The sequence below is a fragment of the Ambystoma mexicanum genome, chromosome 5q (assembly GCF_040938575.1).
Source record: "Ambystoma mexicanum isolate Mex_15411 chromosome 5q, UKY_AmexF1_1, whole genome shotgun sequence".
NCBI classification, from domain to species: domain Eukaryota; kingdom Metazoa; phylum Chordata; class Amphibia; order Caudata; family Ambystomatidae; genus Ambystoma; species Ambystoma mexicanum.
The window spans coordinates 1,058,143,819-1,058,165,042 of record NC_090933.1 but is presented as its reverse complement, the minus strand read 5'-3'; the positions used below and the strand labels follow the sequence as shown (position 1 = coordinate 1,058,165,042).

Sequence of the window (21,224 nt, the reverse complement as noted above, 5' to 3'; positions counted from 1 at the left end):
AGTTTAGGGTGGTCAACGGTGTCAAATTCCACTGACAGATCAAGCAAAATCAGAGCTCCCACCCCACCGTGATCTACCAGACGATTCAAGTCATCCACAACAGAAACCAGCACTGATTCCGTGCCTCGGCCGGGACGAAAGCCTGATTGAAACGAGTCAAAGAAGCCAGATGATTCCAAGAAGGTGCTTAGGAGAGGGGAATCTAAGGACTCAAGCTATTTCATGAGGCAGGGGAGCAGGGAAATGGGGCAAAAGTTAGACAGAAATGCAAAGTCCAGACCTGGCTTTTTCAGCAGCGGGATGACAAGAGCATGCTTGAGATTGTCAGGAATGGCCCCTGAGAAAAAGAAGTCATTAACGGCCTCAGTGAGCCACGCAACAATATCATCAGAAATGTTCTTCAATAGTGAAAGCGGAATAGGATCACTAGGCGAAGATGATTTCAAACTGTTAAAAGCCGCAAAAACCTCCTTGTCAGAAAACACTGGGAAGGAAAACCAAAAGCCAACCAAAGGCTCTGCAAGGATAGGCAGGCTCTCTCTCTCTCTCTTTCTCTCTTTCTCTCTTTCTCTCTCTCTCTCTCTCTCTCTCACTCTCTCTCTCTCGCTTTCTCTCTCTCTCTCTTTCTCTGTTTCTCTCTCTCTCTATTTCTCGCTAATTTCCATATTGCACTGCCCCACCATAACCATAATATCCAACATAATACTCAACTTAAAGGGGGTTTGTAGCTGCTCGTGAGAGGGGGAGCCTAGGAGCAGATGGAGAGGAAGAGAAAGAGGGAAAGAGGCAGAGGGAGTGGGATGTTAAGGGGGGGTCATAGTGGAAGAGGGAGACATGAATTCAAAATCTATACTATTTGTATCGGAAAGCTCCATGAATTGAACATGTATCCTTCCTTCCTTAAGTGAATAGAAGTCCTGCCAGAGGAAGCCCTGCCTAGGGTGGCACAGCACTAAAGCAACCATTGGGGGCCAGCAGAAGTATAGAGAAGCACAAGTTCTGAGAGTTACAATGGGGACATCTGATAGAGTCATGCGTTTTATGTGCCCCAAAGGAAGCTTGTGTGTAAATCAGATGTGTGTTAGTTTCAGTAGAGGGTCTAGCCGGGGGTGTTGGCTGTGGTTACAACCTGTAGATGTGGGGAAAAGTGTTTATGTGGATGAACTTTTTATAACATGAGTGTTGGAAAATGAACACCCCATTGTGTGTCTTTCAAAAGGAATCATATGCGTTTTTTACAATATCGGTCAAACAGAACCTTTCATTCACAGTCCAAAAAGGTTGCTAGTTTGAATACAATGTCCTAAGCAGCAATGCACATTGATTTAATGTCCGTTCACCTCTGCTGAATCATGTGATATGCATGCAGTTTTCCAGTTAGTTGCATGCGCTCAAGTTAACATAAATATTGATAAACAGTCTGAGGAAGTCAAAATAAATTACTTAGAGAGAAACAGGTGTAGAGTACCAATGATATCCTGCATACCTGATAAAAAAAAGTATTTAATTGATATATCAATCACAATATAGTACATTATTGAACATGCTTTGATACAAGAGGGGGTAAACACTATGAATGTTGTACGCACAAAAGTGTAACATTTGAATCAGTGAGTTCTTTTACTATGTTCTGTAATATTACTGGGATTTATCTACACACTGCTTCCATTTGCAATGTTTGCAGGCCCTCTGGCGGATCAGAGAGTGGGGAAAAGGTAAAAGAAAAGGCAGCTATACATGCATTATCTACAAGGCAGTCGTCCACAAGTTACCCAGCTACCTGGCGGAGAAACTCGCATCTTCAGCGGAGAGCGCACCACCAGAACCCAGGACACGTGCAGACTTGAAATCTGCTGCTGCAAAAAGGAAAGGGCCAGAAAGAAAGCCTTCTCTTCCGACGCCCCAAGACTATGAAACCTTCTACCCGTCGGCATCAGACTTGCCGCCACACTCCTACAATTGTGAAAAGTACTCAAGACCCACCTCTTCAAGGAATCTCTCCTCCTCAACACATAGGCCATCACGTCGCGCCTCGCGAAACCTGACTCGCTAGACGCCGTCCGCCCTACTCCTCCCCGCCACCCAGAATAGCTGTCCCCCTCCTCTGTGCCCCTCTATATTCTACCCCTCGCTGTATATCTGTTCTGTTGTTACCTATGAAAAGCGCTCCATTGTGTATCTGTATTCGTGTATACCTCTGGAAAGCGCTCCATTATGTATCTGTATTGGTGTATACCTCTGGAAAGCGCTCCGTTATGTATCTATATTGGCGTATACCTCTGTAAAGCGCTCCATTGTGTATCTGTATTGGTGTATACCTCTGGAAAGTGCTCCGTTGTGTATCTGTATTAGTGTATACCTCTGGAAAGCGCTCCGTTGTGTATCTGTATTGGTGTATACTTCTGGAAAGCACTCTGTTTTGTATCTGTATTGGTGTATACCTCTGGAAAGTGCTCCGTTGTGTATCGGTATTGGTGTATACTTCTGGAAAGCCCTCCGCTATATATCTGTATTGGTGTATACTTCTGGAAAGCGCTCTGTTGTGTATCTGTATTGGTGTATACTTCTGGAAAGTGCTCCGTTGTGTATCTGTATTGGTGTATACCTCTGTAAAGCGCCCTCTTGCTTCTCGAAGCTGGGTCCGCGCTCAATAAATACCATAATCTTTGTGGCTGTCTTTATGCGGGCACTTTGGAAGTACCGGGGTACTGTGTGCACGTCTCTTTCTAGGTGGTCTGCTCACAAACATGCTAAATAATGCATTGGCAATAATTCTACAGATTCATAATCGGATCTTTTCTACAGTGACCAAGAGGTGCAGGTTGGGAGTGATGGCATGATGTATACAGAGCTTGGCAAGGGGATTAAAGGTGCTGAGTGCGGGAAGGGGACTGATGGGGATATTTTTGGTATATTTTTGTATGCCAGTTTAGAGCCCAGAGTAGATGATTTGAGTATTCGTTTGTAAGGCTAAGGCCAAGGTTGTATGTTTGTCTCTACTTATTGTTCTATTTAGACTTTGTGAATACGTGCTGGGAGATAAGGTTGAAGGGAGATGAGATGACATGAGACTGGCATTTGTAGACTTGTGTGACAGCCAGGTCTTCAGCTTGTGACAGAGGGTGGAGTAGGAAGAGCACACCCAAAGGGAAGGGCCCGACACTGAAAAGGATCAACCACCTCTGCTAAAGTATCAGAATTTAGGAACTTTAATCAGCATCTGGTTAGAGGAACGATTATTTTCTAAATAAATGGTGGTCTGCACCAGAGAGACAGCGGAAAACCGTGCATATGTCTGTTGAATTGCACACACTATTTCATCGACAACCAGTGAATTTGAGCAAGATAGCAAGACATGTGGGTGAGCAGTCGGGCTGCCTAGGTCTGTAAGACTTGAAGATGCTTCAACTGGATCACAGGGTGGCCTAATCATAGAAACTCTGCAAGGTCGAGGTGAGACTGGATGAAAGCAGAAGAGCCAAAGATAGAAGCAAGAGGGGAACCATCCTGCGTAGAAAGCAGAGATAGTAGCAGCAAGGTGAAAGGATTAGGGCTGGTGCCTGCAACCTACCACTCTCCAAATGCTTTGGACTACGACTCCCATGATTCCTCACCATTGAATGTGCAGGCTAAATCCGATGGGAATTGTAGTCCAAACATCTGGAGAGTCAAAGGTTGCAGAACCATGGCTTTGGGTATGCAGTCAGTAACAAAGTTCTCAAAGGACACATCCTTAGTCTGAGAAAGAAATCCAACTGCAACCTTGCAGAAGATGCCTTATGCCAAATACCAGGAATCTGCAACGTTTGGCTCTACAAATATTTATGACTACAAATCCCATGAACCCTCTCCATTGACTATGCAGAGCCAAGGGATGAAGACTCCTGCCATTTGCAATATATGCAATTATCTATATGTTGAAATGTTGACAAATTGTCGAGTATCACAAAGGCAAAGTCGAAGTTTGCTGACAAGTGCTTAGGTTTAGCCATGTGCGCAACGCACGGTGCGCAAGCTGAGGGAGGATGGATAGAGTATGGATCGGGCATCGCAGTCCATCCATACATTGACCCAGTCTAAGTACGAGATCACTTGCTCTATCAATAAAGGAGGCTTTCATCAACTCCAATCCCTGGCGAGAGTCTAGTCTGGCTCCGGTCTTATGCCACCCCAGGGCTCCCTGGGGGAAAAGAAAACCCCCATCCTCTTCTGCCCGTGCACATTGGGATTCTGGGTAGGATCTGCATATGAATTAAGCCACACTCCTTGTTCGAATACTTTATGTTTGGCATTGTGAACAACTACAGTGTAGTGGTTACACACTCTAAAGAACCGGGTTGTTTGGAACAATTCCTTCCCAGCACTCACGCCTCCACAATCAGAGACTGCTCCTGTCCGGCGTGATTTCCAAAAATCGGTATCGTGCATTTAATATGCCGATCTGCAAAAAAAGTTCCTCACTCAGTATGCTTGGCATCCATGCCCTTTTTCACATGTTCATCAGCAGAGCAGGCATGAGTTCATATCACAGCATCAATAGCCACACTAAAGGGGCCGGTTTTGTGTGTGTGATCCTAGTTTGTGTGTCTTCTGTTGTAATGCTAAAACTCTTGCCGTTGCTGTCACTTGAGAAAAAGAGTTTTCTAAGACTACATCAGCGCCGTAGATATATATGTGCATTCAAATGTTCCACGGTGAACTGCGCTGCATGTAAAACAATTTGGTCATGATTTCAATTTTAATATTTCAAATGTGATGTACATATCCAGAACATGTATTTCGTCTACAGTCATTGTGTATTTAATATTCCCAGGATTGGGTTAATCCTATGCTGAAACTGATTGTAAATCCCATTGTTTGCTGCCACAGGCCTAGTATTTGAGAGAGTTGCCAATTTACAGAGCCATGAAGAGAAGAGCTGGTTCATATCTCAAAGGGAAAGACGATATTTGCATGCAAGCACCTTAGCAATTCATCTGACCTGTGCTCAAGATCGACACATGTACCCTACGACACCACAAAAAAGGACCTATTTCTGCGCGTTGGGTGTTTCTTCTGCAACAAAGATCTCAAAGGAGCTTCATTTACATACCCCGAAGGCAGGACATTGAACCCACTGCTACATTTGGCAACTTGCCCAACACTGTATGAAATATATCCAGTTATCTGCCCCTGCAGATACGGACTGTGGAGAGTCTCTGGCTTCAGCACGTTTTGGTAGGGCCTATTCCACGCATATACCATATATCCAGTTATCTGCACCTGCAGATACAGACTGTGGAGAGTCGCAGGCTTCAGCACGTTTTGGTAGGGCCTAGTCTACTGATTAGTTCAGCGGCCATCACTAATGTCCGAGGCTACATCGGCTACACGCATTGCCCCCCTACGCTTCTTTTTTGTGATGGGCAGTACAAGTGACAGGCCTGGTGGTTGTACTGGATTTGTTTAGGGGCTGTGAAGGCCATAGACAAGTGTGGGGAGGTGAGATGAGGTGTGTGTAGTTTTATATCATTCTGAAGGTCGCTCCATCGTATTCATGCTGTGAGTCCCGTGGAATACGTTTGTCCGAAGTGCAGATACCTTCCATTACTTAACCTTTTGAGTGCACTTAAGGGTCAAATAACTACTGTAAAAAGTGGTCGAATTTGTATTTATTTATTTTATTTATTTATTTCATTTATATCGCGCACAATTGACTAGTAGGCATGATGGCGCCTACAAAACATACGACATGAAAGATATATACAACAAACAACATAAAAAGGGAGCAAAATAAACTAAATGAAAAAAGGAACACAATCGCCACTCATAAAACAGGCAGGTCAGATGGATAACGCTGATCAGTTCAAAACAATATTAAGCTTGGAGTATTTTGCCACATAGCTTATATTTTGAGAGAAAGCATTGCGTCTAGTGCCCCCCAATGTCTGGGGACACCTGGGCAAAACCTATAGCTTCAGCCTGCGCAGTGGGGGTCTCCAGGGGGAGCAGGAGCAGAAGAACAGAGCTCCGGTCTGAGGATGTTCGGTCTTTAGTTTACCTGCTGACTCTGAGCCACTGCTCCTGGCAGCAAGTCTGGAGGGAGCACGTGATGCTGAGCAGCAGGCCTTTGAAAGTTAAGTGCATTGTCAAAGTGGCGTGATCCATTACCAGGACAGGGAGCGCATAGGAGCATTCGCAGATGGAATGCGAGGCCCCTTGCCAGGAGATCCACAGAACGATACAGGCAACCACTTTACAGGGACTCCTTAACCACATGCCACTGCACAGCGGCGTAATGAAAGGGCCCTTCAGCCCCGGGCCGTCCATACTTCACTGGGCAAGTTTGCACATCCCACGTACACCGTATAAAACGCCTGGTCATTCCAGCGGGACGCGCAGGTTTCTTTCCAAGGTATTTAACAAAGTGCACAGTGTGCAGTTGGGAGACCACCGGTTCAAACCCAGGAAGGACTGGCTCAGTCCTTCATCCTTTGTGCTTGATACATTAAGAACCGTTAAAGTTGATAACGTTTGCAATTACAGCGCTTAGAAGTGTGATGAATCTGGCATGAAGTGCCATACAAATGTGATATAATAATAATAATGATGATAATAATAATATATTATTATTATTATGCACGTACGAAATGGCATTGTTCATAATCTAGCAGATGTTGATTCAAAAATGTGTCTTGAGCACACAATGGCAGTCAGTCACTCTCAGCTGATTTGCGCTCCTGCAACGTGACTCTTGTGACGTCATGTACAATCTGTCACTCTCGTGGTGGTAACTGCTTAAGGCCTAGAGGACAGCTCGCTAATACCTTCATAGGAGACAGTTGTCTGCAGTGGAAATGTTGCCAGGAGAATGTAACCAACACAAAATGTCCCTGCATGCCGCAAGCAAAAATGTTGTCACAGTAGTAATGTAGCCTGAAAAAATACCTCAAAAGCAAATTTCACAAAAGCACATCCCATGAATGTGCTGCTAATGGAATGAGACTATTAAATTAACTCACTCCTAGAGCATGTGGGAAGTGCCTTTTGGCTATGAAAGCAATGCTATTTATTTATTTATTTATTTATTTATTTATTTAATTATTTATTTATTTATTTATGTGGTCATTGTTTTCTTGTTAGGCGCTTATACAATAAGAATATACTGTTTAAAAATACATTACAACACAATATTAAGAGCAGAAGAGGAAGAGGGATGAGCCGACTATGCCTCATGAGTATTCAGAACGTGCAAGTGCAGAAAGGAGGAGGGACGAGGGGGTAAGTGCTGGGGAGTCCGAGCTCGTGGGTGAGCCATGGAGGAAGTGTTAGGAATATTGAGGCAATATTTTGCTGAAGAATTTTTGGAGTAGACATTGTCACATAGAAATGAAGTGGTGTCCTGAATTGGAACCTTTCTCATGTGAAAGCTTATGTATGTATCTATGGAAGGACTTTCCATAGGTTGCCATACTTCTCACCGTCTTGCCACTTGACTCCATTGAAGCAGAGTGGGGTGTAGATGTTTAAGAGACACCTCTACCTACCAACACCACGCTGCATGGTTCTCCCTGCATAATCGCTCTCTTCAGATTCCTACTCCTGAACATTAACTCTGTCAATGGTCCTGCCCTGCCGCCTGAAACCTTGCTGATCGCATTTTCCTCCAGATAGCGTCTTCTCTCCTCAATATTCCCATCCCTCCCTCAACCTGTGTTCCTCCCACTTCTGCTCCTTCTCTTTACTTGCCCCACTCCACTGGAAGGCTCGGTCTGAGCCATCATAGCCAGCCTATCAGTGGAACTGTTCAAAACAGGACTGAAACTCCACTTGCTGCCCTGTTTGCGAGCGTATCGTACACCTTCTACTGCCAGGCTCTCCCTCTTCCGACATGGCCAACAATGATTATGAACATGTACATATGTCAATTGCTCCTATGCAAAGGCTGGCACTAGGCCCTTCAGGTATACCCCATTTATTGTATGTATATTGCCTTATCACTTTCCCCATCTCTTAAACACTTCCTACCCCGTCACCACCTGGGGTTCACTCAATCCACAAGCATTGCTTATTGTAAAGGCCTCTGTCTTCCGTCAACGTTTCTAATGTAAGACATTTTGTGGTGAAAATGGCAACCTCTTTGCTTAATAAAGAATACAAGGACCTGTTCCTTAATATAACATGTATACTACAGAAGGGGCGGGGTACTCCTACACAACAGAAACTGGGGCAGTGACACATTAGACTACACAAAAGTTGTTCCTGTTAGAAAATATCCTTAATGCTTTTGAATGAATGCTTTGTATCATAATTAATTAGCACAATTAATGAAAATATCCTGAACCACATCAATATGCATTCAAAAAGGTACTCAGTCCAAGTCAATTTAATAAAGCGATATATTCAGTCAATCAGTTAGAAAGAGCAAACATTGTTAAACAACTAGGCAAAACGTATTCAGACGTGGGGTACATGTCAAGAGTGAGTATTGACATTAGTGAATGTATACCTTAAGTATCTTCATATTTAGGTACCTTTACATGTTTACATGTATACCGAAGGCATTGGGAGAAACAGTGTTCCTTTGAAAAAATATTAAACTAATACAGCAACACGTAAATACAAAGAAATGTAACATATGTACTGTTTACAAGAGATCAAAACAAGTCCTAAATAGAGAACCGAGAATCAAAAATACAGTGGTAGGTCCCAGTGCTCAACTGCCGGTGGCACCAAGGAAAAATAATAGTCAATTTGAGCAGAGATAGGCGAACTAAATTCTCCCAAAGTGGATAAAGAGAAGTATCGACATCTAGGGTGTTTCGGTGTCGAGGTTTCTAATGATGAGGATCCTGTGTAGTAAAGGTCTCTAAACGGCTGTAATGACTCCTACGTACGTGTAGGGGTTATCTAGCAACCTAATGCATTCGCTTAATGTGTGTCAGTTTCTCCAGTGCGTACTTTCTAAGCTTTCTGGTTGCCTACAGCGCTGGAAGATAATGATAATGATGTGTTATTTATACAGCGCCTTTATCAAAAGCGCTTTACAGAACACATATTTACATAGAATATCACCCAACCAATATTGGTACTCATTTATCGACCTTGGAAGGATGAAAGGCTGAGGTGGCCTTGCTGGGATTCAAACCTGCGACCTGAAGATCACACTCAGATCGCAGCAGCAAGCGCTCAACCCAATGAGCTATCTTACCGGCCGTGATGTGAGAAGAACAACAGAGAAACAGACAATACAGCTTCTACTGCTGATTAGATCTTGTAGTCGACACTTTCTTTTTGTCTAAAGAGTAGAAACATGTTCTAATTGCTGCGTGTTTTCACCGGCCTCTCTTGTGTTGCTAGAGATGTCGGTTTCAGACCCCATACACCTAACAAAGAGTATGGAGGCACAGTAGTAACACATATGTAATTGAAGCAAAACATACCAAAACATTGCATCAGCCTCACATGGAGCAAACATTTGGACACAGAATAGCTGAAACAATCTGTTATGACATGAAAATATGTTCCCCTTTGAGGCAATTGTTAAGGGTGTGCAATGGAATGACAACCAGCTTCTGCCAGCAGGACCAGGCACTACAGTTTTGTAATGAATCCGCAATGGCTACTGTCCTTAGATATAATGTTAACAACCTAAGGGTGGTCACTACTGAAAAATACTGCAAGTGATTAATAAAGGGTGGCTAAACTGCAATTGTTTGGCTATTTTCTAAAAACTCCCTCGGATGTACATTTGGAGTTGTGGGCGATGAGCCAATAAACTAGCCTTTGTGTAAATACCCTTAACTAGCGCCAGAGTTGATTTTTGCTAGATTTTCTCTTAGAGGACAGATGTGCTAGGCGACCAAGCCATGCATTTATACAGGAGAATCCTACATGAACAATCCACAGTAACAAACACTGAAGCAGCGGTCAATGCATTCTACTCTTTACCGCCTGCAATCTCTTGAAACCAGTGGATGCCCCTTTTTGCAGCAGCTAGAGAAACTGCACTGTTGGTCCCCAAATGTTAGTGTTCCAGCCAGGGACACAAGTAGTGTGCTTATTCGATTGGCAACTAGCTATGAATGAACCAACACAAATGATTTACTAATTGCATTAGCTACTTCTGAATGTTTCTCTAGTGGATAAATCCCTGCACAGCCCGTAACTTGGACTACATGAACACGGGCTAGCAGTTCAGGACAGCCCTGCACACATCTGGACCTGTTCTGTGCCATTTCTGCCTGAACAGATTTCTCATAGCACACCCAACTCAGAAGGAGGAAGGCTATAATCTTGACTCTAATGTGGGAATCTCTGTATTCCATCTTTAGGCCCGAGGCATCCGTTATAGAGGCCTTTAAAAACACCAATCACAAGTACCCCTGGATTCCCTTAACATTACCTATTGTATTCCAGAGAGCACTAGAGCAAATGAAGACCTGGCCGCCTGCCGATGGTTGATATTGTGGGCATGTCCACAGGCACACATTGCCCTTTGCCACCCTAGCTTTATAGCAAATCAACTGGGGAGACATTGCAACATGTGTGTTGTTTTGTTCAGATATTGCTAGGTTTATGCTAGTGTAGTGGAAATGTGTGCCTGAACACATAAGGCATATACACGTTGCTGGGGGGCAGTTATGTGTATTGTCCAACTCAAACGGGCATGCTTGGCCCTTTTCAGTTATTGTATCTAATTAAGGCCTTCATACAATTTCAACACTTATGAATTATTGATCAATATCCAATTGGAGTTTATTAATGGAAACATGGAAGGAGTTTATAGTTTGATGCAGGAACTGAAAGTCTTTTTTTTCATTTGTACATGATTATACTTTAATAGAATTAACAAAAAAGTAAAGACGAACTTGATTAGTCAACCAGTGCTGAGCGTCCCGTGACGTAAGTGGTGATCGTCTGTGCGCAATCTCAGGGTCACCGGGTTATGCTGGTGTAAGCTGTGTCCTGTTGGGCAATGAGGTTCCAAACAAGCTAAATCCAACTGAGATTTAAAGGCATAACCCAGGCACCGGTCATAACAAACCATAGAATTTCACCTAGGCCCATTAAGGAGATGACGCCTAACTCCAGACTTGACCACCTAATGGGCTTCAGTTACAAGGATCAACTATTCCAGGACTTGGAAGATTGGACAGGCTTCTTGCAAGAAGAGAAGAGCCAAGTTCAAGACTGATAATATTGCCAAGAAAGTAATTTATTGGACAAGCTGTTGGGCATTTACTTTGCATTTGATTTGTGTTCAAAATCTAAATGGTGTTGGCCCTCAGCGTGCCGAACGAGGCTAAAGAGGTGTTGAACCCGCTCAGTACATGTTGTTATCACCTGAAGGGTAAGCCTCTTATAACATGTTTTCAATTGGATCTATTGCTCCTCTAACTCTACTCTTGCCGCCCACTCCCACTTATCTGAAACTCCTCAATTCCAATGTTATTTCTACAATTCCTGCTTTACCAGATCGGTGACTTCAATCATTCAGTTTCTACCCCAGCATTCCTGTCGGCAAGTTACTGCTTTTTCTTAGAATAATAGCACCCGCATTATAAGAAGGTTTGCTCCTGTGCAAGTGCCCTTTTTCACTGTATCGCAGTACAATACAAATGGCAATTGTGTGCAACATTCCTATGAGTTTTGGCACCAAGTCAATATTTGCCTTATGCTCTCAACATCCATGAATGAAATCCTTTTGGAATAGTACTTTACCAGCGATTGCTTCATATCTTGCAGCGATTTATGGACTTCTCCTTTTTAGAGATGTATCCAGGGCAAATCTGGGCGCAGAACCTCCACCAATGCCTTTATTCCACCTTCCTATCGGTCCACCTGTTGTCAAGGTATATTTCTGATCACAGGAATGATAGTCTTATTCAACCTATGTTCCATATTTTACTTGCTACATGTATATATTCCCAAGACAGGAAATGCACTGTAGTGTAGCCGGAGCTGCAGATTTTCTGATAGAATCCATCTCTGGTGGGTGATAAAGCCATATTTGCAGCAAGTATTTCCTCATTAGTGCCATGGGTTTGGCTCCAGTGCCATTCTGGCATCCTGGCACTGGGGCAAAGAATTGATTGTGGTGACTTTGAGCTTGAAAGGCCTGCAGGTCAATGCTGTGCTCGTTTAGGAAATAACCACTTGAAAACTAGGCCTGTTGCTTCGGGATTAACGGGGAAAGACTACCACTGCACTCTTTCACTTGAGAGGAGAAGTTTGCATTTTTAATTCCATCACTATCCTAGTCATCCTAGACCTCAATGTAGCTTTAGACACAAAAAATGTCTTAACTGAAGGAAACGATCCTATCCGAGCCAGTAGGCGCCTGGTCTCTGCAGGAAGTCCGTTCCTCTTTGATCATTTCCAGATCTTGTGAAAAACCCTGCGAGGGTCGCCCGCACCTAGAGTCTTTGGACACCTTCTCCCAACCTCTTTATTTATGATGCCCCATGGTTTCATCGAAGTAAATTACTTTGCTGAAATTAACTTGTGCCATGTTTTTCTTTTAATGTCCCCACATAACCCTCCTACCCCTTACCCACCACTTATCACCCGCCTACGTACCCTTACCAGACTCCCCCCTCAACATATACTTACCTATTTTTCTGCCACGAGGTAATTTCTACAAAGCAATTTAATTCAATGAAACAACAGTGCTCGTAATTTTTGCCATTGACACTGCCAACAGGCTCCACCACTACTGCTCCAATGAATGTAACATTACCTATATATAAGAACGAAGCAAAGCCGACGCTAGAAAACCAGCTCGCCATAAAAACTCTCCTTTTCTGAGTTCTATGTGCACTCTTATTTCTAGGTGCTCTCCCTTCTCCAGCATGGATGGCCCTCAAAGCTGGTCATTTCACACAGCTGTGCAATGCAGTGCAATTCATTCATCCACTCATTCCTTTCTAACCACTAGAGAAAGGACCAGCAGGCTGCAGCGAGTGTAAAATGGCGTCTACACCCGGACTGGAGGATCACAGGCACCTTCCCAAAGCACCTTCGCAAAGCAGGCCAGCTCCAGTTAGGACATCATAATGATGGCTATGGACTGAATCCACTTGGTCTCAAGCCACACATGCAGAGGAGGATTGGTACGTGCCCCCTGTGCCCTCCTTAAGCTTGCCAACAGATGTCCTGCAACCGTTCATTGGTCACAGGAAAGCCAGCTTGCTTCATGTATCACTGGAGCATTTCGCATTCAGATGTATGATGGCTACCAAGCATTATGTATTCCTCAAGTTTTGGAGCAAATGTGTGTCTTAATTAATTAATTAATTAATCTTTTATTACCCACCTAATGCCAGAGGCCAGTCTCTACGCGTGGGACCTGTATTCGAACCTATGTCGCTCTGCCTTGTCTTGGTTCCAAAAGCTTTACCCCTGAGCTATCCTCTGGGCACACTTATAATTAAAGAGAATATTGTATTTCTAATTAATCAACCCTGGTATAATGTATAAACATCACAGGATGTGTCCCGTGAACGCAGTAGCTGAGCCTCATTTAAAATAGCATATTCCTTTAAAGAATGGAATGCAATCATGCACAGCTTGGCACTAATCCAACGTGCACCACTGATTGAGAACGAACTGTACATTCAAATATATGTGAAACCCCAAAAACACCTCTTCACCACTGAAAATTCATGTGAGTCATATTCCATCGCAATGTTTTACAGTCCCTCCATTCCATATACAAATACTCATAAACGCCCTATTTCGCCCAAAGGGAGCAGTGCGTACTGAATGCCTCATCCGGGTGCCTTGGCACAAAATACAAACCCCACCAGACATGTGTGCTCCAGTTCGGCTTCATTGATGAGGTGCAGCTTGATTATCCCACTACTGCCACCATGTGTTCAGGTCCCTCCAGCATACTCCTGATGCCGATATCAATTGGCCAGGTGTGAAGCCTATGCAAAATATAATCATCCTTGGTCAATGTGAGAGTCCCCCATATTCAGATGACGGTGAACAATTCAAGTAAGGACGTGCCACTTGGTTGGATAGAAACAAGGCATTGTGACTATTTGTAGCAATTACGAAATAGTTTAGGAAATGTTTATAACTTTAAAATAAGCTTGGGGTTTCTTCCTTTCCAGAAAAATAATTGAAAAATGGTAAGTTCAACATTTAGAATTGTGTTCTTGTTTAACAGTTGTAAAAAAAAAAGCTGTTTTACTTATTTTTACTATAATTGGGGTGAAGATAATGGCAAAGCCTAACTTCACTAAAAGTCACCTACATTGTTAAAATGGTATAAGTTGCATGGTTGGGCCGCCTCAACATATAAACACTGACTCTTCAAAGACATCGTTTTTCTGTTTGTTGGACCTGGTGTTCCCACCAATTAGAGACGAAATTAACTTCTTAAAAAATGCATCAATTTCTTTCAAAAGTAACATGGGACATGTGGTAGGCACCACAGTTTAATGCCTGAAAGTATTTGATTGTGTCTTTGCAAAATAGGTTTTGTTTAAAATTCTGCTAACGTCACATGTGGGATTCCACAAATGTGTTGTAGGGAAAATAAAACCAAGAGCTTCAAAACAGAGAAAATAAACAAAATCGTCCTGCAATTGTCATCATACACTCAGGTACTCATTTGTACAGGCACTTACACCATTAGCAATGGTTTGCCATTAAAGATGCAGGTAGTCTGACCATTTGATCGGTATTGACATGCTTTGCCTAGGTGCTCACACCGCTTTTTAGATGTTGGTATGCACATGCTGACATGCTATGCCAGATCCTGTCATCGTATGCCCAGCAAGTAACTATTAGACTCTTTAGACAATAACTTCCCAGATATTGAGGCCATTTCCACAACATCACCATCTTATGCTCAGGTAGTCAAACCATTGGCCTTCCATTGGATTAATATGGGCTTCTACTTGGTATTTTTGGAAGGTATTGCAAGTATTTGCCCAGGAACTCAAGCCAGTTGTCAGGTATTGGCACCAGATGCACAGGTACTGGCATTATTTGCCAGATATTGCCATTATTCTCCCGAGTTCACTAAGGATAAAAGTTTGATTAGTCCATCAGTCAACTGCTCAATTAATCAACCACCATTGTATAGCTATTGCTTTGCCATCATATGCACCGGTTTGCAGAGGAGTCAGGGAGTCTGTCTGGGCAGGAGAAGAGCATGTAAGTGATTTCAATCTGGCACACACCCAAGTCACGCCCAGCATGTAGTGCACAAATGAAACCCTTATTTATTTTATCTATAAGTTCAATATTCCGAACGATATAGCACTCATATCACACCCTTCTACTGAGACCCCACCCAGTCACACTAAACCAGGAATCAGCTAGTTTGCAAAGGTAAATATTTATTTATGTATTCAGAATTTAATCACAAATATTTTTATTAGGTAATAACAATCACCAATGGGGTGACAGAACACTGAACAATATCTTTAATACACTAGGAATCGTGTAATGAGCATAAAAACAAATGCAACACAGAAAAGAATACTTTTGTATTGGTTTAGAACAGATGGCACTATGGTTAGGGGTTCCCCCTGCAACACCCCTCAACCTCCAATAGGCAAATAAATAGATGTGAGGAGAGAGCAGGTATTCAGGAATAGCACCAATCAAACAGAATGTCACTCCCACCTACCCCTTCAACACACAAGAGAAAAACAGAATTGACTTTTCAGCTGTCAGCATGGCTTTGAAATTGTCTTTAGAATTGGCTGGGCAAAAACACCAAATGTGCTCAAAAATACTCAAATTATTATTAATTCCTATGGGAGCCACTCTGAACAGTTGCACACAATCACAAGCAATGATTTAGTAAAAAGAAAACATTTGAAATCTCAAAGTTCAAGTAGGAAACAATTTAAAGCTATTTCACAGGTGTAAAAACCTTTCAGAATTTCAATTTGCGGCAAACTTTTCCTTGCGCGGTATTCGATATGACGAGTGAATCGCACGGGTCCTATGGACAGCTAAGGATGTTAGGTACAAGTAGGAGTTGAAATGTCACTTCTATCACAAAAACTGAGGGAGTTATAGAGGTTTTAGTAAAAGATGTTTTGTAAAATAGGCGTGAGAATGGAAAACAGAAATTCGGGTTTAAAAATGACAGATAGGTTTTCTTATGCTATATTAAGGACTACAAAAAAGAGAATGCCACACAGGAAGGTCATTCACTGCCACTCATAACAATTAATGTGTGATACTATAGTTTCCGTTTGGTTTGGGAATTACTTTTCTTAATCAATCAATAAGAAGTTAGGGTTTAATAACACAGATGAGAAAAGAGTCAGCGCAAAGATAGTTCTAGCAATACTATGGTTCTGAATTAAAGATGGGATGGGTTTGAGAATGGGATCATACAATGCAGATATATTATGGGTCACTGTTCTCCCTATTGATACTCACAGGATAAGTTATTAAATTGGACCATCAGTTCTGGTCACGGATTGGATCTGGTCTAGGAAGGACAGCACATCAGGCACCGAACTGGATCAGCTAGGCCGGTCACCAGATTTGCACAGGATCTGCCCTTCTTGGTTGTGGGCATTTCAAATCAGCTGGATAGCGAGTTCCTCAGGCAAGCCTTGTGGTAGCCAGCCAGAGAGTTTCAGGATACTAGTTCAAAAGGCCTTCTCACACCACAGCGCTTCACTGGGTTGCAAGAATAAGTTTGAGGATTTAGGCCTTTCTGAATCAATAGTTCTCTACTGCTGGCAAGAGTCTTGTTATCTGGATCTGGAAGGTTGTCAAAGCTGGATGTAGAATACTGGATCAGAGTGCTTCGTTAGAATCAGGAAAGTGAGTGAATCAGTGAGTCCCTACGTGTTGTCAGCTGTCTCTATTTATCCTTTAAAATGACATCACAAAATGGGTGTATGGGCTGGCTTAACTAAGCTTGCCCCTGTGAGCTGGGATTGGAACAAAACCTCATCTCCGCCTTGCAACTGAATGATTGGATCAAGGCCGGATGATGTCACATTTATGGTTTAGCTTTACAGTCCTTAGAAACCTCCCCTCAGCTACTGGTCTCAAAATCCGATTTCATCCTAAATACATATTTCTACATTGGTCTCCTTTACACAAATCACACACGACGATTCCAAATTTTATGTAGCATCTGCTCATCAAAATCCCACAGCTGTGGGATCTTGTTTCAACTTTTTACAGAATGTTGTCCTTTTCACCATGAACACAATATCCAAACTTTCTGCAACTTTCCACAAATGTATGCATTTAACATCGGGACTTGTGTGTACATTTTCATAATTCTAGTATTAATACATTTCACATAAAACCACATATATTGCCTGTCCAGAACATGTTACACAGTTCTACCGCCTCTTGAAATGGACAGCCAAAAATTAGACTAACAGATATGTCCTTGGCATATTTCTTCACCACTGTGAATCACAAGTTATGAGTCTTTCAAAATTGTTCATTGTTCATGCTTAACAGCAAATGGTCCCCCCTATTGTCTCAACCTGCATTTCAGGAACAGCCCCCTCCTTTGGGAGTCCCTTCCAGGAGCAGTTTACGACCCTTTCATACCTCCGTTTCCTGGGCTGAAACCCTGTCATTGTTCCTCTCTTTTTGTAGACAAAAGTCTGGGCTAACCCACAATTAGAATTTCTCCAAGTGAGTTTCTGCTGAGAGGATTTTCCCTCCCCCTGAGAGAAATCCTGCTTTTCCAGTTCTTGCACCTCAGCCTGACTAATTTATTCTTAATTAAAATCCAGCAAAAACCAAACTTGTTGCATCAAATCACATGAATACATTTCTTTCTTAGCTTTCAATCTGTGGGATCAAAAACACAACTAAGATCTGTATTCCTTTTAGCAGAAATCCTTCTATGTGTGCTAATCTGGCAGACTTTAAGTTTAATACTTTGAAGTTTCATCAGGGGCCCTCCTGACAGCTGTCATCCACAGGTATCCCAAGGTACTGCACACATATTTTGACAGGGGCTGTCAGTTTACAGACAATCCAATTTTTCTGAAGAAATGTTTTGCTCTTCACATTTAGGACTTTGTATGTTTGCAATGCTTCATATGCTTACATGAATTTTAGTGGCAAGCAAGATTTTAGATGTTGAGAATTGTTGTATTATAGGGATTTTGGAATTTTGGAATTTTTAGCAACAAAGCACATGCCATTTGTAGGCACACTTTGGAGTGTTATTTGCAAAGTGCTGTTTCTCTCTCTGCACTCTGTTTGCTGGTCATGGAGCCCACTGGCACATTTTCTGTAGTGTGTGCTCTATGCCACCACAGATGAATCATGGTGGCAGGTTGTGCATCCATCTTTTTGGTGTGTTTGAGAACGCGTTTTTTATAGGTGTTTGGCGCACACAAGGGTTTCGCCACCATTGTTGCTGTTTCTTGCACCTTAACTATCAGAGTGATGCCGCAAAAACTGTTAAACAAAGGCTATCCACCCAGAGTGATTGCTCAAAAAGAGCATATAATAACAATCGGGAGGCTCTATTGGAGAAAAATGTAAAAATGAAAAGAAAGATTGGTACTGTTTTTGTTAACACTTTTTCCAATTTATCTTACAAAATCAAATCTATTGTGATGAAAATATGGAAGAAGGTGTAGAGAGGAAAAGAAGTTTTGCCTCCTTTGGTGGCTTTCAGAAGAAGTCAGAATTTTAGGAACATTTTGATTAGGAATGATGTGACTGAAACAAGTATACCATTGGTGAGACAAACTAGACTGTGGGGCCTACCTGAAATAAAAGGTCATTTTCTGTGTGGTAAATGTAGTATGTGTGCTCAAACCAAAGAAATCAGATCAATACAAATTCTGCCGGATCTTAAATGGGTGTTTCATGAAATTATGTACTGTAATAAATCAAATGTTGTATATCTAATTACGTGCCCTTGTGGCTTACATTTTGTGGGCAATACCAATAGACAATGCAAAGTCTGCATTGTAGAACATCGCAGCTGCATTAGAAATCAAGTGATTGCAGCCCCTTTAGTGAAACATTTCCTTGACGTGAAACATGGCTGTAATGACTTTACATGGCTCATATTTTTCATATTGAAAAAAGTGCATGGCCATGGGAAAGCTGAGACTGACCAGAAATTACTTAACCTGGAACAGAAAAATATTTTTAAATTGCAAAGCAATGTTTTGGGGCTCAATGAAAGTATTGATTGGCATTTGGTTAGCCAAACATAAAAGTATGATATGATCATGTTTTGGTTTAAGTCATCCTTTGTTTGATACATGTTGCAATTTTGGCCATGCCTGGTCTTTTGCCTACATGAGCTTGTAACCCCTCAGCATTTGTATTTGCCATACCGAGAAATATATATATTTTGAATATGTTTCTGCTTGACATCTGCAATGTGTTACAGGCTTTGTTTGTTTGTTTGTGCCCCCCCTTTGCACTTATTCCTTCAATAGTGCCTTAGTTGCTAGGTGGTTTCATGCAAATATGGCCGCCGTGCTGTTGGTCAGTGAGTGCTCTGCTGTACAGTATAAGCTTGTAACCTCTCAGCATTTGTATTTTCCATTTCGATATATATATATTTTGAATATGTTTCTGCTTTACATCTGCAACGTGTTTCAGGCTTTGTTTGTTTGTGCCCCCCCTTTGCACTTATTTCCTCAACACTGCTTGCCTTAGTTGTTGGGTGTTTTCATGTAAATATGGCCGCCATGTTGTCAGTCAGCGAGTGCTCTGGTGTAGAGTGTAGTCCTTTTTCAGTATTTGCCTGGTAGTTAACAGCGTGTTGCTATCCGGACCCTTGTCATTATATTTGGCATAAATGCATGCAGGAATCGCTCGATCTGTCCTTAACCTCCGCGAGTCACTAGCGAATGTGCTATTGTGAAGTTAAAGGTAAGCATGTTGTCTCTTTAACACAGTAGACACGTGACGGTCATTTTCTACAACACGTTTTATTCATTTTCCATCGCACGCTGCACCTGTGAAGTAGAGGTTTGCTGGGCACGGCTTTTTGCAACTCCATGACTCCCAGCTTGCTAGCACGCATGTTTACACATTTTTTCCTCATTTTGGAAAGGATTATTTGTGTCCGGCAGGATGTATGCCGTTAACTTGAATGCATGACCATGGGTGGCTTGGTTGTGGGACCCTGTACGGCACCCCATTAGACCTAAATATCGAGCACCATGGTTTCCACTCCAACGTCTGGCAATTGTAGTGTTTTGGGACACTGTGTAGTGATCTTGAGTTGGCTTGGGATTGTCTCTGTTTGAATTGCAGATTGGTACTTTGGCATTGTACAGTTTTCTGTGGATTGGATCCGTGTGTTACAACAAGGGAATCCCTTTCGTTGCCCCATGTTGTGGGTTGTTTCACCAGTGTAAAGGTATTTCTCAGTTTTTGTCATTTTCCAAACTCACCATGACTGTTGCCCTTTAGTGACATGTGGCTAAAATAGGATGGATGGCTCATTGGCAGTTTGATGTGTTCTTTCCAGGTGTGACGATATCTCGGCGGACTAGGATGCCTTTTGAAGTACTTTGGTTTTTCAATGAAGAAAAACTAGCTTATCGGTCATTCACAGACGTGAATTGAAGGTTCACCATGTTAAGGTAAATCTTAGTGGTCTAATTTGATTTTTAGACCTCTGGTGGAGCAGCTCCCGTTTTTGAGTTGACTCCACACTTACATTTGGTAATACCCTCTCCCCTGTGGGACTGATTAGATTCCTCTGTCTCTTTTCCTTGCAGGCTGTTTGCCTGAAACTACCCATTCAACACGGTATTGAGAAGAATATTGGATGTTTTAAAGTTTCCCCTGAAGAATGTTTGCCCGAAAGGGGCACTAAAGAACAGAAACATGTTGGGATTATATGTTTTTTATTGACACATCTAGGTTTTTTTGGGTATTGTGATATGGGATTTCGTTTGTGTCTTGGGTATGTGTTTATTTTGAAGTCTAGCTTTTTAGATTTTGTAGGTTTTAGTGTTAGCATTTACACTGTGTTAGGTGAGGGTAGTATTTCATGTTTTAATTTAAAAATTTTGAATAAAACAGAATGTTTTTTTGAAATTTGGAATGTTGCACGCAGTCTATGTTGTCAAGGCTTGTAGTGCCTGGAAAATCTTTCAGAGGGTTCTACTTGATGGAGGAGAAAGAGGGGTGTAACTAGACAAAGTTTACCATTTTATCCTTCTTTTATGATCTTCAGGAAGTTGCCTTAACAGATCTGGGGTGAAATTACTACAGGAATCTGTGTTTGGAGTGACGCA

The 21,224-nt window shown here is 42.3% G+C and overlaps 1 protein-coding gene across 1 annotated transcript in view; it reads left to right on the top strand.

Annotated features, from left to right (window-relative positions):
* SNTB1 (syntrophin beta 1) overlaps nt 1-21,224 on the top strand; it is a 714,658-nt gene that overhangs the window by 283,075 nt on the left and 410,359 nt on the right. The window lies entirely within an intron of this gene.